Raw genomic sequence first — 17,257 nt, forward strand, 5'->3', positions numbered from 1 at the left:
GACAGCTTGGACAGGAAGACAGCTGGACATCAGGAGAACTGATTTCATCAGGAAGCAGTAGTCAGGACAGGGTCCAACTCTGGCTGCCAGCAGGAGTGAGGACAATACCACAATGTGCAGCACCTCTGCAAGTCGGTGGGACCAAGTGATTTGTCACCTATGCGATGTGCAGCCACCAATCATGCTGTCCTTCACACACAGCAAAATAAAACAACCAACTCCTTCAGATTCAGAAGGAGGTGAAATTTCAGACCAAGCCGTGTTTCAGAAGCTGCTCTTTGCTGCTCTGTGATGTGGGAAGCAGAAAAGCCACTCAGGCCAGGGTTTTTCCTGAATTCTGCTGGTTTCCAGTGACAAAAAACTATTCACAAAAGTGACACCTGGCAAGTCTGCATGTCCTGAGGCCCTGGCCTCGGGCTGTAAGAGTCCATAGCCCCCAGCAGAGCTGCTTTGAAGTGGACCACGGTCCTGAGTGCGCTCTGTGGCAGCTCCTCCCAAGCTCAGTGAAGGTGGTCTTGACCTTGAGTTTTCTGGACATGGAGCCACATGGTGGCCCACATCTGTAATCCACCTACCCTGGAGGCAGACAGGAGGATCAAGGTTCGAGACCAGACTGGTAAAAGTTAGTGCAAAACACTATCTGAAAAACAAAACAAAACAAAAACCCTCAAAAGGACTGTGAATGCTGCTGAACTGGTGATTCAGTTGAACTTAGTTCAATTCCCAGTACCGCAAATCAAAACAGAAAAGAAAAAATGGAAGAAAGAAATACCCTGGAGTTTCTATAAGACACCATGCAAAGCTGTAGGTGAAGACCACTTAGACAACATAGCTGGATGTCCAAGGTCAAGGTGCTGACAGCTCAGCTCCTGGTAAGGGCTGTCTTCCTGATTGCAGATGGCCATTTTCTCACAGTGTCCTCACATGGTGGGAAGGGAGAAGAGGAAGAAGGAGAGAGGGAGGGAGGGAGGGAGGAGGGAGAGAAAGAGAGAGGAAGAGAGAGAGAGAGAATTCTCTCTAAGGGCACTCTTCCTATTTCAAGGGCTCACAAAGGCCCCACTTCCTAACACAACCACCTTGAGGGGGTCAGGGTTTTAACATGAGCTTGGGGCAGCTCCATGCTTTCATCCCACTGCACGTGAGCTGCATCTGTATGCTGGAACCTGACCTGACCGTGAAGTGACGTGTGCAGCTCTGGGTGCTGAAATTCAGGAAGCTGCCTTACCCTGAAGAGTGGCTGCAGCTGTCGTCCTCTTTCTAAGTCCCTGCAGACTCATCGGACTTCCTCATTCTTTCTCATTCTCCCACACAGGAGAGGCTAGGAACTGCACCCCATGGGGAGGGGAGCATCCCGTGGATGGCTTTTTGGTCTTCCTCAGTGCTCACTCTTCAAAGACGCAGACATGATTTAACAGGAGGAAAGTATAGACTCTCCCCATTAAATTCAGTGTTTGAGGTGAGCTGCCCAGTGTAGACCTCAGGGCGAACTTGATGTCTGAAGTGAGTTGTTTAGTGTAAACCCCAGTGTCAACTTGGTGTTTGAAGTGAAACGTCCAGTGTAGAAGGGGACAGCAAGCAAGCCATGCTAAGGGAAGTGCTTGTTCCCCAGGTGTCCACAAAGCCCTCCAGGTCCCCAGCACTGTTCCAGACATATGCAGACAGAGCAGGAAGTGAGCTCGGTACCCAAAGCTGAGTCCCAGAGGAGAAGATGAGGTCACGGAGAGGGGCAGCCACCAAAGGACAAATAAGCAACATGAAAGGCATGAAACCAAAGCAGGGTGATGGGGTGGAGTAGCTGGACCAAAGGATCCATTTTGACAGTGTGACTGATTGTCCCTCTAGCTGGAGAGGAGCTGAGGCCTAACTAGAGAAGAGGGCCCCCCAGGATATGAGGGATGTGCACCCTTAGAGAGACCGAAGCCCAGAGTGACTCCTCGGCAAGGGCTGAGGGAGAGGAGCCAGCAGGCTGAGCAGGTGGGGGAGGCACAAGTGAGAAGAGGTTGGGTAGCTAGAGCAAGGCCCTGCTCTGACCGCCTCACTCTGGTCACATGTTACAGCAGCCTCAGGAGACCCACGTGGTCACCGTACTGTACCACGTCCTGGAGCTGCTGGAGCTGAAGCTAAGGGACAGAAATGGCTGACCTGAAAGCCATCCCACCCTGTGGTGATGTCCTGCTCCACCTGCCTGGGCTTTGGCACTGACTGCCCTGGAGCTCTCTGGTCTGGTTTGGTCTTCCTGGCTTATTTCATGCACCCCACAGGACCCTCTAGGCCATCCTGTTGATTCCTTCTCCTGCCCCATTCCTGTCGGGCTCCGCGCGCTTCACTTTCTCATGCCTCATGAGTACAGGCATGCCAAGGGTCCTTTGGCATTTGGCACATGCACAGGTGACCTTCATGATCAACGAGAGCCAGGCTTCTGTATTTGCTGCACTGCAGGAGTGCCCACCTGGCAGCAGGAATGTCTACCCTACAGTAGGGGTGTACGCCTGGCAGTAAGGACCAGATGCTTTCAAAGGGAGCAGGGCCTGGGCAGGTGGGACAGGGTCTTCACTGCCCCAGGCCTGAGAGTGGCCATGGGAGAGTCCTGACAGGGACTCCCAAGAGTGGACCTCCTGGCCTCGCTCGGCCCTCGTTGACTGGAAGGGCAGAGGGCTGGCGGGTTGCCATCACACAGTGGGCCTGGGCAACATGAAGTGGTTCAGGGGCAGATGAAAAGAGCCAGAAATACTTCGTATTTCTAAGGAAAGCTGGAACTGAACACAGAGCAAGCACAGGTGTACCAGCCACGTCCGGCCCTGCCAGCCATACCTGCCCTGCACAGTCTGCCCGGACCATCCCGTGTGTCCTGTCCTTCGCATGAGGCCTAGCTCCCAGTGCCTTCTCTGCATGCAAGCTATGTCAGTCGAGGTTCAGACACCACACAGAGCTTTGGCGGGCTGAGCATCCTGCAGGTGGTCTCCCAGCTAGACGGCCATCAAACTGACCCTGTGTGCTTATCTCAAGGACACTGATGCTGGACCTTATTTGAGAGAAACCACTGTTCATCTCCCTAGCCCATGGCTCCCAAAGCCTGGCCTCCCTTCCCATAGTGTTTGCCACAGGGCAGAGCAGCCCACACTTGGCTCCGCACTCTGATAACCAGCTTTGCAGTCCAAAGTCCTCTGCCACCTGCTTCCTCAACGTCCAGGAATGAAGGAACACACTCGTTGACCCCCAGGAGCAGACCCCTGCCCGCGACTGCAGGATTGGCCTGAGGATCAGGGTCAGGGCTGCGGGCACACAGGACGGTGTTGATGAAGCGAGATAGTCACTTACACACAGCCATACATCGCCAGGAGCCCGTCAGCCCTAACCCGCTGTCTGAAGATACCCTGTGGATGGATCACGCTACACGGAAATGTGGGGGCCGTGGGCCAGGATGTATGTTCCCGCCAGTGGGGGAGACATAGCACGTGATGGATTCCCCACTAATGGGCAGAAGAAGGATGGCAGCAATACAGGAGCTGTTCGGCACCCATGCATCTTGTAGAGGAGCTGAGATGCTAATCTCTGTGGCTCCCTCACTCACATCGGTCTTCTCATCTCCCCCCGCCCTGCAGGGCCTGGGAAGGCGGCTGGGGACTTGCTACACAGGAGAGCAGGGTGGGCACCCCAGGGCACTGCTCCAGTGCAGCCTGCAGCTCAACAGTAGCCGATCCTGTATGGGCCAGTATTGGGGTCTCTCCAGGTAAAGGAAGGTCAATGGGGTTCCTTTCATGACTGGTCCCCAACGACCCATGAAGTAGTGGTGTCAGGGTGGGGAGGCAGGCAATGAAACCCAGTCTTACCCCAAGTGTGGTCTCTCTCCCTCGAGCTGTGTCCCACAGGAAACTATGGGAACACTCTTCTCGTTCTGTTCCACAGGGGACGCTTTGTTCCAAGGGGATGGTCACAGAGAAAGGGATTCTAGGTTGGCTCTTTTGATGTTCCTGCTGAGCTGAGCAGGTCTCTCTGCTGGTGCCTAAGGATGTAGATGGGTGAGGAGGCCAACAGATAAAGTGTGAGTGCCTCATGTGTCACCACGGTCCCACTAATTGGAGTGAATACATTTCTGACCTGTCACAGGCCGAGTCAGCCCAGTGTTCCTGGGTGTGCAGGGCTGGCTCAGGACCCACATTGCGGGCTGGTTTGTGGGGCACTGCACTCATCAGCTATTAATGCCAGGAGCCAGGCATGTGAGGATTCCATTCCTCGGACATTGCCCTCACTGGGCTCTGCTGGTGACGGACAGTGGAACGCCGGATTGCGGCCCTCTGCACTCAGCCTGAACCACAAGACCAGGCTGGGGCATTGTGGAGAGTCCTGTCTCCACTGTTGGGTGTTTCCGAAAGATTGGCAAAGAGAGGTCAACTTGCTCACTAGAGTGTCGGTAATGAACTTGAAACTTCACATCTGATGCTAGGGTTGATCTCAGAGATCTTCCTCAGTAGTTCCTGCTTTTTGCAGATTCTAACTACATTAATTTCTTGGGGCCAGTATAACAAAGCACAGACTGGATGACCTAAACAACAGAAGTCACTGTGTCACAGTCTGAGGCTGGAAGTACAACGTCTGGCTGCTGACAGGCTGGTTCCTCCTGAGGCCATGAAGGGGAATCCATCTCAGCCCCTCTAAAGGGTCTGGTGGTGGCTGGTGATCCTTGGTGCTTCCGGCTTGTGGCAGCAACACTGGCATCCCTTCTATGTCACTCCAAATTCTCCCCATGTGTGTCTGTGTCCCCAAATCCCCTTTTTACAGGGACAATGATCATACTGGACTGAGACCCACACGCTCCAGTGTGGCATCATCTTGATTAGTTATACCTGCAACAACCCTGTCCCCTAGTCAGGTCACCCTCTTAGGGGCTAGAGGTCAGAGCCCCAACAGATGCATTTATGCGGGACCCTGCTCAGCCCACAGAATGATTCTATGGGAAACCCTAATTCATTAGCTTCCTTGTAGATGGCAGAGTTGGTTCCAGGTAGGAGGTCATAGCCAACTGCATGAAGAGTTTTTATTTTAACCTTGTTTCTGTCACACTCCTGTCTGCAGGGGCATTTGGGGATCCCCCAAGCACCTAGGAACTAACTTCTGCCCAGGTTTCCTGGCCGAGGGGCACCTCATGTGATTGCACCAAGCCCTCCATCTTTCTCTGCTTGTCCCTTGATCCATGGACACCTTGAAGTCATCAACTCCCTGATGGCAGCACTTTGGTGGCTTTGTTCAGCCCTGGACCCTCACTGCCATGTGTAGGACCAGTCCCAGTAGGTGAACGGTAAATCCTGTTCATGAAATAGGAAGCCAGTTATGAATAGGAATAGTTTTGCTGTATCTGTCATCAAAGACTTGGAAGGATTTTCCAACTGAACACAGACATAGTGAACACACAGAGCTATGGGTCCCTATGCATAAGGCACTTAGAAGTCACACTGTTTACTAAATCAGTAAAAAGCTGAACAGATTGAAAAATGAACAGCTCTCCTTCGATCCATCAGAAAAGTGAGGTCACAGTGCAAACTACACCTTTCAAATTAGAGAGACAGACAAGTGGATTCAAAGTCCCAACTCACCTGAGCAGACACCATGAGCAGAGACCTCCATCGGAGCCAATTCAGGGAAGGAAAACCTGGGCTTCCTAGGACAAACCATTGGAGGGTCAGTATGCAGTCTGAGAGTCAAAGACTCCAGGGGACCTACTTATGGGTGGGGTGGGGGGCATGTCAGTGAGTTCCACCACTCAAGTGGAGCCCCACCAGGTCCTCACAGTGAATACAGAGAAAATGCTGGGGGTCAGGAAAGAGAACTTCTGGACATAGCCAGAACCGTCTGCTCATGAACAGATCTGCCCTGAGAGGACAGACAACCTGAACCTCACATGCTGGTTCTTTCTCAGAGCATAACCCACCCAGAGGAAGGAAAGTACCCACTCCAGCCCATCCCACATAAGGAGGGAGGAACCTGGCCAGCAGTGGTGAGGGTTGCAGCCCAGGACCCCGTACCCAGGCTCAGCTCCCTACACGTGGGTTATAGAACCCTCCCCTAACCACCATATCACTAAAGTCTCATTGACAGAGCTCCTTTCTGCCAGAACAGTATACCTCCTTCTCAACAAAAAAAATTACAAGGCAAAATACACAGTTTGAAGAGACTGAGCAAGTATCAGAACCAGAGTCAGTTATCAGGAATGTTAGAATCATCAGGACAGGAATTTAAAATAACTGTGATTAATATGCTATGGGATTTAATGTAAAAAAGTAGACAGAATGTAAGAACAGATGAATAATGCCAGCAGGTAGAAATTCTAACAAAGAAATGCTAGAGATTGAAACACTGTACTGGAAATGAAGAGGGCTGTTGATGGGCTCGTTGGCAGACTGGACACCACTGAAGAAAAATCTCTAAGCTTGAGGACATGATGACAGAAACTTCTAAAACCAAAAAGCAAAGTGACAAAAAACATTTTAAAAAAGAACAGCCTATCCAAGAACCATGGAATAACGATAAAAGGTGTGACGTTTGCCCTTGGGAAATGCCAGGGGGACAAGAGAGAAACAAACAGCAATATTTGAAGCAGCGATGACTTAAGAATTTCACCCCAATAATTGTCACACACCAGGTCACAGATCCACGAATCTCAGAGAACTCCATGCAGGATAAATGCCAACAGAAGACACCCAGGGATATCATAAAGTCCCAAAAATCAAAGATAAAGCAAGTATCTTGAAAGAAGTCAGATGAAAAAACAACCAAGTGAGGAGCAGAATTACATCTGACTTCTCAGAAACCATGCAGGCAGGCAGAGCGTGTAGGGGAATGTTTGAAGTGTTGAGGGGAAAGCATTACCAATCTAGAGTTCTGTGCCTCGTGACGCTTTCCCTCAGAAGCGAAGGAGACAAACAGAATGGGGAAGTTTCCTGCTTGTACACCTGCCTTGCAAGAAATGCTAGAAGTTCTTTAGTGAGAAGGAAAACAGTGTAAGTCAGATGTGTGCATCTTCACAAAGATAGGAGTACCTGAAGAAGAAAAAGTAAAGGTTAAATAAAAATTCACTTTTATTATTCTTCATTGATCTAACAGATAACGTGGGTTCAACAGCAGCAACAATGTGGTCGGTCATGTGTGCTGTGAGACATGAGTGGTGACCCGGGATGGGAGAAGCATCGGGGTATTTTTATTAAGTGCTGTGGTTTGCACTATTTTGAAGTAGAGCAGAGTTACTAGAAAGTGGCTGGAGTAAGTGTAAAATGCAAACTCTGGGGAAACCACCAAAAAGTAAAAGACAAAAGGTATAACTGATACACAAAGAAAGGAGAGAAAGTGGAACCATACAGAGTACTCGACTAAAACCATAAAAGGCTAAAAGATGTGAAAGACAAAACAAGAAAACAAGAGTGAGGGCAACAAATAGAGAACATCAGCAAATAGAGGAAATATTGATCCAACTCTACCACTAATATTCAAAACATCAGTGGTGTGAACAGGCCGATTAAATACAGAGATTTTGAGGTGAATCACAGCGTAAGACCCAAGGATATGTTTCTGCAGGAACCATACTTTACATAAGAAGAAGCTGAAAGAGGGAGAAATACACCATGCTAACATCGATTACAGGAAGTGAGAAGCAGCTCTATTCATTCCAGACCAAGCAGACTTTAGAGCAAGGGGCATTAGCAGGGATGAAGAGGTCCATAAAGCTGATGGAAAGAGTCAGTCCTCCAAGAAAACATAGCAGTCCTAATGTGCACACACCAAACACCAGCATCACACTGCATGGGGCAAAATCCAGCGGGCAGAAAGTCAGGGAGGACCTGGAGGTCCTCACCTGGTGCAGCACCAGTCGATTGCACCTAGTGAACTCCTGTGACAAAGTCACCATCTTCCCAAATCCTCAGGGAACATTCGCTTAGATGGACACTTGTTGGTCCCTAAAACATATTCCACTATTGTCTTAAAAGGCTAAAAATACCTTAATAACTGCACTCAGACTACAATGGGCTTAACTAAGAAATCAAAAACATAAAGGTATCTGGAAAACCCTGAAGTGTTTGGAGACTAAACAACACACTTCTAAATAATGCCCAAGCAAAAGACGGGATCTTGGGAGAATGTTACAAATCTTTTGATCGTTACAGCTATCAGACTGTGTGGGATGCTGGAAAACAGAGCACACAGTGGAAAGTAGGGCGTTGGAGGCACATTTTAGAAAGGAAGCAAAATTTCAAACTAGTAATCCAAGCCTTCGCCCTAAGAAACAAGGAAAGAGGAGCAATTAGAGAAAAATCAAAGTAAGCAGAGAAAATCAAAACCAGGACCAGCTAGAGGGGGCAAGGGACAAGTGTGGGAGACAGTGGAAAGGAAATACGATCAAAACACCTCATATACAAGTATGAAGAGTCACATGAAATCCATTATGCTGTGTAATTAACACATGGTAATTTAAAAAGTAAAAACAAAGTAGTGAAAACCGAAACCAAAAATCAATAGAGAAAACAGTAAAACCAGAAGCTGGTTCTTTCAAAAATCAATAAATTAATATGCCACCAGTCAGACTAATCAGTAAAACGTAGAGCGAACACAAGTTACGAATATCAGGAGTGAAGGAGGGAGGCAGGTGAGCTGGTGCCTGCCTGCAACACTCAGGAGGCTGAGACAGCCTGGAGGAGTGGCTCAAGCAGTAGAACGTCCGCCTAGCAAGCGTGAGGCCCTGAGTTCAAACCCCAGTGCCACGCAAAAACAAAACAGAGAGAGACTAAGGCAGGAGGACCACAAGTTCAAGGCCAGCCTGGACTGTAGAGCAAGTTTTAGGTCACCTTGAGCTCCGTAGTAAGACCCTGTCACAAAAAGGAGAAGGAGGAGGAATGAAAGACCCACCCACAGACAAAATAGGAGAATAAAAGGAATATTATCCTACAATATTTGACAATCTAGATGAAATGGATGAATCCCCTAAAAGACACAGTCTGCTAAGACTCACATGAGAAGTGATAGACAATGGGAATAAGTTTAAATCTATTAATTAAATTAAATCAGTAATCAACAACTTTTCAAAATAGATAGCATCAGACCCAGTTGGTTTCACTGGTGAATTCTACCAAATATTTAAAGAAATTCGACCAGTTCTCTCCAGTATGAAAGAAAGAATCAAAACAAAAACGAATTCATTCTGTGAGGTCAGAATTACCTGAGACCAAAACCAGATAAAGACATTCTGAGAAAAGAGAACTGAAGATAAAAATCTCTCAGAATCATAGGTGCAAAACATAGAAAACCAGACCTAGTAACATATAAAAAGAATCCTACACCACAATCAGGTGGAATTTGTCCCAGGTATACCTCGGGTTCACCTGAAATTCAATTAATTAATTCAATTAATGTAAACTGTCACATAAACCAGCTAAAGAAGAACCCAGATACCCTACAACTGAGGAATGAATCAAGAAAATGTGGTACACAATGGAGTTTTACTCAGCCATAAGGAATAATGACATAGGGTTTGAAGGTAAATGGATGCAATTGGAGGACATCATGTTAAGTGAAGTTAGCCAGGCTCAGAAACACAAAAGACACGTTTTCTCTCATACATGGAAGATAGACCCAAAGATAAACATATACACAAAAACAAGCATGACCATACACAGATGGGAGGTAAAGGGGTAAGGGAGAGTGATGGGAGGGGTTGAATGAACCAAAATAAAGCACAACCACACAGAGGGTATACATTGAGACACTCCTTTGAACATCAACTCAAATATTAATTATGAAAACCAGGACTGCAAAATAGGCATAGTGTGTGCAGGATGTGTGACTACTAGTGGGAGGTGGGAGGGTGAAGACTAAGGCGATGGTATATGGCAGATGGACTTCATATACCTATATGAAACCGAACTAAAAAACCTCTTGCAATTGCTTTAAGTGGGGTGGGGAGGGGCTGAGAGGGAGAGACGATGGGGGCGATGTAAATAATGTACAATATAAGACTAATCAGAATTGTCACTACACTACACCTCCCCGTACAACTCATATATCCTAATAAAAATTTAGAATGAAAAGAAGGAAAATCATATAACCATATCAACAGATACAACAATTTTAGATTTTGTATTGGATTTGGGAAAATTCAACATCCTTTTGTGATTTTAAAAAACCTCTCAGAAAACTAGGAATAGAGGGGAATAGCCTCAACTTGATAAAAAATATAGGCTTGGCATGATGCATGCCTGTAACCCAGCATTTGGAAAGGAAAAACAGGATTGTAAATTTGAGGCCAGCCTTGGCTACATGGCTCATTCCAGGCCAGCCAGTTTCAGCTACACAGAGACCCTGTGAAAGGAAGAAAGGAAGGGAGGCAGGAAGAAAGGGAAAGAGGAGGGAAGGAGGGAAAGAAGAAAGGGAGGGAGGGAAGGAAGGAGGGAAAAGGAGAAAAATTATTTACCGAAACCCTTCAGCTATCAAAGCACCATACTAAATGTGGAAAAACTCGAAGCTTTCCTGTTGAAATTGGAATGTGGCAACATTGTCCCGAAAGTCCTGGCTAGTGTGATAAGACAAGAAAAGGAAATAGGTACACTGATTGAGAAAATTGAAAAACATCAGCAAAAACATTCTTGGAGCCAATAAGCAACCATAGAAGTATAGAGAACACAGGGCTAATATCCAAAAGGTGCATTCTTATATTCCAACAATAAGCAAGTAGAATTTGAAATACATTTCTATTTTCATCAGCACCCCCAAAGATGAAAAACTTAGGTAGAAATTTAACAAAAATATACACAAGGTCTACATGAAGAAAAATAGAAAACCTGATGAACAATATCAAAGAAATATCCCACAAATATAGAGAGATATCCCACATTCATGGATAAGAAGACTCAATATGTCAATTCTTCCAAACTTGATTAGTGCATTCAATAAAATCCCTTTCAAAATCCCAGAAGGTTGTTATGGATATCAATAACTTGATTCTAAAGTTTGTAAAGAGAGGAAAAGGACTCGGAATAAACATCTCGATATTAAAAAGAGCAGAGGACTGTCACTACTGATATTGAGAGGCTCTGTAAAACTGAAGTAAACAAGACAGGGGGTCCTGTCACAGTACAGACAACTAAATCAAGGGAGCAAGGCAGAAACAGAGCTGGGTAAACTTAGTCAGTAATCTTTGACAAAGGAACAAAGGCAATTCAGTGGGGAAAGAGAGCCTTCTCGGCAAACAAGCACGCGTAAAATAACAATCTAGACACAGACATTACATTTTACAAAATTAACTCAAAACGATCAGAGGGCAACGCTAACTTTTTAGATCCAACATGAAAGAAATAATTGATAAATTATTAATTCATTAATATTAAAAACTTCTCTGCAAAAGACAGCCACAAGACAATGAGGAACAAGCCACAGACAGGGAGAAGGTATTTGCAATAGACACATCGATAAAGGACTAGGGTCCAAAATACACAAATAACTGAAAACATAACGATGAAAATGGAAACACAGAGCTGGGATGTGGCTCAAGTGGTAGAATGCCTGCTTGGCCCTGAGTTCAAACCCGAGCATCACCTAAAAAGAAAAAAAAAAAAAAGAAATGGAAATGCCTGTTTTAAAAACTGAATAAAAGACCTGAACAGTTCCCTCACTAAAGAAAGTGTGCAAGCCAGGTGCTCGTGGCTCACACCTGTCATCCCAGTTATCTAGGGGGCTGAGATTGGGAGGATCATGGTTCAAGGACAGCCCAGAAAATAAAGTTTGTGAGACCCCCATCTTGAAATGTCCAGTAGCTGGACATGGTGGCATTGTACCTGTCACTGCAGCTCTAGCAGGATTTTTTTAAAACCTACAATGGAAGGATTGCAGTCCAGGCTGGTCTAGGCAAAAGTGAGACCCCATCTCAAAAATAACCAGAGCAAAAAGGGACTGGAGGTGTGGTTCAAGTGGTTGAGCACCTGCCTGGCAAGTATGAAGCCCTGAGATCAAACACCTGTACCACCAGAAAAAAAGCATACAGATGGCAAAGTATACAGGTAGCATATGAACAGACACTCGGCATCATGTGTCACCAAGGAAATGCAAACTGAAGCAATAATGAAGCAACCCTATCCACCTACTTCACTAGCCAAAGCCCTGACAGCACTAAGGTCTGGTGAGGACAGGAGGCAGCAGGACTCTCATTCACTGCTGGTGGGAATTCAAAATGGCAGCTACTTCGGAAGCCATCTGGTGGTTGGTGACTAACCATATGATCTGCCAGTTGCATTCCTTGGCATTTTTCTTTTTTTTTAGCTAAAGGAGTTGTAAACTTACATCCTTGAGAAAACATGCACAGAGATGCACACAGATGCTTCATTCATAATTGCCAAAACTTGGAAGCAACCACAATGCCCTTTGGCAGGTGGTCCGTCCAGACAGTGGGATATGAAACAGAGCTGAAAAGAAATGACATCAAATCATGAAAAGAAATGATGCACATTTCTAATTGAAGAAAATCTAATCCAAAAAGTCTGCAGCCGTATGATATTCTAGAAAAGGTAAGACTGAAGACAGTAAAAAGATCAGTGACTGCCAGGGGCTCGTGGGAGGGAGGGAGGGAGGGAGGAGTGGGGACACAGAGGACAATTAGGGCAGTGAACTGACTCTGTGATGGTACAGTGGAGATGTGTCATTACAAATCAGTACAAACCCATAGGATGCACAGCACCCACTGTGAACCCTAAAGTAGCTCCGGGCTTTGTGTGATACTGACATTCACCGGCGAGACCAGGTGACCCGTTCTGACGGAGCTTGTTGGTAACAGCAGTCTTACAGTGTGGGGACGAGGGTATTGTGAAACTGCTCAGTTTTGCTGAACATAAGAGCTTCAAGAGCACACTACTTTCCAAGTCTTCTGAAGACGGTAGACACCTTGACTTCAGAAATGCAAGAGAACCAGATCACAGGACAAGCTGGAGAACCTTCTGCAGGATGGAAACCCACAGGTAGCTCTGGACCCCTCCCTGGGCCATTTCAGGACAGAATTCTGGGACTGACCAAAGGGAAAGGGGCACAGAGGACTCCAACGTCCCAGAGTCAGATCAGGAGGGACAGCTGGACATGGGAACCAAGAGTCAAGACCCTGGATGGGATGAACTATGTCCCTACAGCCTATCTGAAGGGGACAGACAGAGAGTGTGGACACCAGGACAGTGTGAGGATGGACACTTCCTCAGGGGCCCAGTGCCCATCACTAATTGGGGTGCGGTCAGTGAGAAAACACAGGCCTGGCTGTGTGCCAACAGGAGACTCATTTCAGATGCAGCCCAGCAGCTACCAGGAGTTGATTCGGTTGTTGCCAAGACTCCTTGCTTTTCTTGCCTCCAGGCAGAAGAGGGCATGGGGCACTGCACCCAGTCGATACTCGTGGTCTTTCCAAGGGTGACCCCAAGGCCAGTGGACCCAGCATCTGGTGTAAAACAATGGAGCCACTGGGGAGCCCACTCGGGTGTGTACACTTGGTGACTCTCTGATCCCAGTGGACTTTGAAGAAGGAGGTACAACACAGCCACTACTACTTCTGCCAGGACTGGCCCCAAGCCCACAGAGCTGAGAGCCAGCTGGGGTTGAGCCTGAGTGTGCCCACACTGATCTCGGGCATCCCGGGCCATCCATTGTACTCACAACAGCCGCAGACTTCCATACTTGGAGCTGACTCTTCCTTGGAGACCCGTGGGGTTGCAAGATGAAGGGAAGATGGCAGCGAGAGGCTCTATGGGTCCCAGAAGACATGGATGCTGTGAGATGGTAAGGCCCCGGTGAGTCAAAGAGAAAGGAAGTGACAACGCTTCAGAGCTACGTGCAAATCCTTCTTCATGCTAAGAAACAAGAGGGAACCCAGGTAGTGTCCCCAGAATCTCTTGTTCTGTGCACAGAAGTGGGACACACAGCCCACCACCACCTGTGCCCTGGAAGAAGTGGGAGCAAGCAGAGGAGGGGGCTGAGACGCCCTCAGGTCAGGATGTGGTACTGCAGAATCGAGCTGGAATTTGAAACTGCTTGAGAGGCAACACCTCAAAGAGCTCAGAAGATGCCAGGAGCCCTGTCTGTCCACATGCATGATAAAATACCAGGGAGATCCCGTTCTTCCGGTGCGCTTCTGTTAGCGTAATAGAGCCCAGCAATTAGGATCTCTGCAGGAAGTTCCACACTAGGAAGGAAAATGGCCTCCCCAAGAGAAAGATGTCACCCTGTGGTCACGGGGCCACAGCTAAACCTCCACATGCATCTTTCCTGGCTGTCATTTCCTCTTTTCTGGAAGTTGTGACACTGCTATGCCAGGTGGAGACAAAGTGAGAATATCTCTCCTCTTCCCAACGTTAGCCAAAACTGTAAATAAATTTGGTTTTCCATTTTTATACACATTACATCATTTTCTCCTAATGAAGGAGAGGGTTGGAACACAGAGCCAGGCTGTAACAGTAGTACATCTCCATGTAGCTGAATATCACTTCCAGCGAGCACTAACGTACGCAGAAGCCTGGAGAGTAGATGAGGTGACAATGACCATCCAACTTGACCCCTCCCTCTCTGGTGAGACCTGGAGGCCAGGGAGAGTCAGATCAGTCAGAGTGAGCGTGGGCTTCTGGAGATAAGGACCTCACACTTGTTACACTGTCCCTGCGGTCCACTGTGGTATTAGCCAAGACACAACTGCCAACCCCGGGGGCTAAGAAGCCATGGCTGCACTCCACTGTGTCATGCCTGCCCCAGAACTGGCTGGGGGGACTCTGGCTTTTTTTGGTGGGACTGGGGTTTAAATTTAGGGCTTCACACTTGTAAAGCAGGCGCTCTACCACTTTAGCCACACCTCTAGTCCATTTTGCTCTGGTTATTTGGAAGATGGGGTCTTGCAAATTATTTGCCCGGGGTGGTCCTGAACCTCAATCCTCCTGATCTCAGCCTCCCAAGTAGGTAGGATTACAGGCATAAGGCACCAGTGCTCAGCTCTGACCTTTCAAAAGTGGTTATGGAACAGTAGCCACATGCTCTGAAAGATGCTCGCGTGTCTCTGAGCACGTGGTGTTGGCTCACAGGTGAACTTTCCTCAGTGGAGGCACCTGGAGATGGAGGGCGAGCCCATGATGCATGAGGACATTTTCCCCAATGTGAGTCAGGTGCAGTGACCAGGTAGAGCAAAAGCACACAGATGGGAGGCTCAAAGAGGCAGGGCTCCCAGTTAAATTCAAAATTCAGATAAACGACAATTTCATAGTGTAAGTATGCCCCAAACATCACATGGGATATACGTGCACTATAAAAAAAAACCATTTGTTGTTTATAAAAATTTGGATTTAACTGGATGGCCTGTATTCTACCTGGCAAATCTGGACCTGGCCTGGAGACCCAAGGAAAGAAGGAATGACTGCTTGTGACATGCCTGGTCTCTCAGCACCCTTTTCCAGGGACAGCCATGACCCATAGCCCCGAATGGGGGCAGAGGCTGGTTCTGCCTGTCCCATCGCCCCTGTGTGGTAGCCTTACTCTGTCCTGCAGGGAGGGGCAGGAGGAAGGTGTCACAATTATCCAAGTGCACCCTGCTGAGACCCAAGCTCTCCCAGGAACAATACTCACTTCTTTGACTATTTGGTGTCCTAGTACAGCTTTTAATTTTTTTCTTCATCCTCAGGAAGAATAGCTCAAGGATACAAGTGTTATGGTAAGATATGGAAACACTGCCCACTGCACTTGTATCCAAAAGGTCTACTTGCTATTATTGCAACATAGCAAGTTACTCCAGATCAAAGCCAAACACATAACAACCTTGCATTGTCTCTGTGGGGCAGGTCTGGGGCCACACAGCCAGCTGGCTCTGCCTCAGGGTCCCTTAAGAAACAGCAGACCGGGTGGGGACTGTGTGTCATTTGAAGCCTGGCTGGGCACAGGTCCTCTCCCAGGACTCCTCCACATGCCAGGGTGAATAATGCTGGTGGCAGCACCGTTGTGAAATGGTAAGCCAGGTGTGGTGTGCACTACAGACAGGTTTGCACCCCAGCTCTGCCAGAATCCCAAGGGCCCATGGCTTTTCTAACGGCCAGTTCACAGACAGGGACTGATGTGGATGGTGGCCCCATGGGGTGAGGACCAGACACCCCACCCTGCCAGTAAGGGCCAGTCTCTTACTTGCCTGGGAGATGTCAGACAAACCTCCCACCAAATATGGGGCTTTCTCACCTCCTGACAATGAAAATAATGACATTCCAGACTCCTGGTCCTATGTCCCCACCCTCCCAGGGGGTCTAGACTGACTAATACCAGAGCTCTCCCCGGCTCACAGGCAGCACAAAGTGGCCTGCTGCCTTGCTCCACACCTGCTCCCTCCCTAGGACCCTAGCCCCAGGGCTCCCAGCTCCCACCCCTGCCCTCATCTCCATACTCCCAAGGTTGCCCACCCACCTGATGGCCACAAAAAGCAGCCACAGAGGGGCCTCCAAGCTGCAGGTTAAGAAAACGCCTCTAGGAAAGGTCCTAGGGAGACCTCTGTGTCCCAGAGATGTAGTCCAACACAGGTCCAAGTCCAGCCAGTCCATCTTCAGCTCATGCCCTTCTGTGGGAGTACCCTGGTCCTCAGGATGGCCTCCCAGGCACGGCCCTGGGGAGAAGAAAGTGTAGGTGGCTAGGTGCCAGAAGAGCCCCAGGATTCTAGAACAACTTCACCCAGACTTAGGCAATGCACACTCCACCTCTGGGTTCCCAAATAAAGCCCCAGAAATGTTGACCATCATCTCAGCAGGTGCCCATCCATGTCCCCATGGGTGGGGACACAGTAGTGAGCAAGACATGAGAGAGTCCTGTCCATACGGTCTCACCCTGGGGCAGTGCTGTAAGTGAAGCCTTTGTAGGGATAAACCTGTGATGTGGTGGAGAGCAGTGAGGGTGCTGCTAGAGGCTCAGGGTCCCTCTGCAGAGAGTGTGTGGTCTGGATAGGAGGGGCACAATAGGCAGTGGATAAGATGGAGTGGAGAGTGGACAGAAGGCCCAGGGGGTAGGGGACCTTGGGGACCCAGTGGGCCCAGGAGAGGATTGTGGAGCTGACGCACTTCTAGGAAGACAAGAACCTGTCCTCATTCACTACCCCTGGAAAGGCACAGGCTCTCTGCAGCCCCCTTCCAGCTCATGGTCTTCCACATTCCAGCAAACATACAGCTTTCACCTCCACCACGGACCCTCCAGCCTGACCATGCCCCCCCAACCTCCAGGCTTGCCAATATGGCGG

At 48.3% G+C, this 17,257-nt stretch overlaps 1 long non-coding RNA gene across 1 annotated transcript; it reads right to left on the reverse strand.

Moving 5' to 3' along the window:
• Window positions 1–5,590: 5,590 nt before the first annotated feature.
• LOC141423954 (uncharacterized) lies at window positions 5,591–16,706 on the reverse strand. The gene is made up of 3 exons (XR_012448720.1): window positions 16,438–16,706; window positions 13,666–13,778; window positions 5,591–5,656 (listed from the first exon to the last, which is right to left on the reverse strand). It is a non-coding gene; the product is annotated as an uncharacterized lncRNA (long non-coding RNA).
• Between the last annotated feature and the right edge of the window lie 551 nt (window positions 16,707–17,257).

Source organism: Castor canadensis, chromosome 6 (assembly GCF_047511655.1).
Source record: "Castor canadensis chromosome 6, mCasCan1.hap1v2, whole genome shotgun sequence".
NCBI classification, from domain to species: Eukaryota; Metazoa; Chordata; class Mammalia; order Rodentia; family Castoridae; genus Castor; species Castor canadensis.